Source organism: Mandrillus leucophaeus, unplaced genomic scaffold, assembly GCF_000951045.1.
Source record: "Mandrillus leucophaeus isolate KB7577 unplaced genomic scaffold, Mleu.le_1.0 Scaffold83, whole genome shotgun sequence".
Classification (NCBI taxonomy): Eukaryota; Metazoa; Chordata; class Mammalia; order Primates; family Cercopithecidae; genus Mandrillus; species Mandrillus leucophaeus.
The window spans coordinates 2,457,242-2,458,992 of NW_012109030.1; the positions used below are offsets into that span (position 1 = coordinate 2,457,242).

General features: G+C 42.6%; 1 long non-coding RNA gene across 1 annotated transcript in view; it reads right to left on the reverse strand.

The window, feature by feature from the left end:
* Positions 1 to 417: 417 nt before the first annotated feature.
* The window catches only part of LOC105530534, a 43,943-nt gene continuing 42,609 nt past the window's right edge, over positions 418 to 1,751 (reverse strand). Inside the window, exon 3 of the long non-coding RNA XR_001004663.1 lies at positions 418 to 642. This is a non-coding gene — a long non-coding RNA (uncharacterized LOC105530534). The remainder of the gene's footprint in view (positions 643 to 1,751) is intronic.

Here is a 1,751-nt window from a genome sequence, read left to right on the forward strand (position 1 = left end):
TGCAGGAGTGATTGGGGAAGTTGCACATCTTGTGGCCTCCAGAACAATGGCTGCTAACTGTTTCTGTCTACACCCTAGCAGAACTCAGCTTCCTGTCATCCTCCTAACCTGATTGTTTTTCATTAGCTTTACAAAGGTGCTTTAGTTTGGAGAAAGGGCTATTATCATGGAAACTGTAAACTAAGTTTCTCCCAAAGTTAGCTTGCCCCAAGCTCAGGAATAACTATGGGCAGCTTGGAAGTTAAAGGCAAAATGGGGGTTGGTTGGATCAGATCTTTCACTGTCATCATTTTCTGTTAGTTTTTGCAAAGGCAGTTTCAAAACCAGGGAACCAACTGTACAAGACAAAGTATAATAATCACTCCCTAAAGAGTTTCATATTTACACTCTACTTTCTTATAATACGTTCCTTTTTTGTTGAGACAGAGTCTAGCTCTGTCACCCAGGCTGGTGGGCAGTGGGACAATCTCAGCTCACTGCAGCCTCCCATTTTCAAGCGATTCTCCTGCCTGAGCCTCCCAAGTAGCTGGGACTGCAGGTGTGCGCCACCATGCCTGGCTAATTTTTGTATTTTTAGTAGTTTCATCATGTTGGCCAGGCTGGTCTCCATCTCCTGGCCTCAGGTGATCTGCCAGCCTCGGGCTCCCAAAGTACTGAGATTACAGGCGTGAGCCACCGTGCCCAGCCTCATATTACATTATTGTGTTATGATTCTCACAGCTACCCTGCTTTATAGCTAAGGCAGGTGATGTGAATCCACTCTTGCATTCAAAGGCACTGAAATGAACTCTTACCAAAACAGTGGCAAAGACCCAGGGTTTGCACAGAAACTCACATGCTGTGTTCAGAAGTGCAGTATTCTCTCTACCCCACACAGCTGCCTCAGAGAGATGAATTCCAGGGCTGGGAACCGCGGCTAACACTTAGTACCTCCTGCATTTCCAGAAGGGCTATGAGCGTGTCCTGTGGTCCTTACAGTCAACTGGTGAGGTTATTTCTTCTATCATTTCACAGACAAATAAAGAAACAGAGTAATTTCATTTATGAACTGTGCTTTCTGCCACTTTGCAATGCTTATTCAATAGAGCTGCTTTCATTACGGAAAGCTAAAAGTTTTGTTTCCCAGAATGCTAACCATTTTATAAATAGTATAACATAATTATAAATGTCTTCCAGAAACACAGTAATAGTGATGTTAAATGATCCTGCGAGCCTCAGAAAAATAACTTGATAGCTACTCTCCGAGGTCGGTTTTTTTGAGTCCTATGACATTAGTCACTCTTCAAAGGCCAGAGAAGGTAAGAGAGAAGGTTAAAATGATATCAAATGCCCAGTAGTGGGAAATTCCGCATTTGAGATCATGAGACCCATAAGTGGGTTATAATGACAGCAAATACAAAATATCTACTTGGAAACAGAGAAAAGCTCAAATTGCATTGAAGATCAGTTACATTTTTCCTGGACAGAGGACAGTAAAAATTTCATCTTTTTCTTGAGTAAGAGAAGAGGAATATAAGGTCTTTCTCAGGGACGAGGTTTGCCTTTTTCTGGATTAAAGGGTAAGAGCTGAAGAGGCACAGCTTCAGACAAGTAGCAATAGAGAACAGAGAGAATTCTGAAAGGACACAAAGATAGATGTGTACCTGCCCCCGACCTGCTACACCCTTGTTCTACTCTCTAATCTTTGCACATACCAGAGATTTCGTAAGTTCTGTGAGTACCTGGTTTTCTGCACGTACCAGAGATTTTGT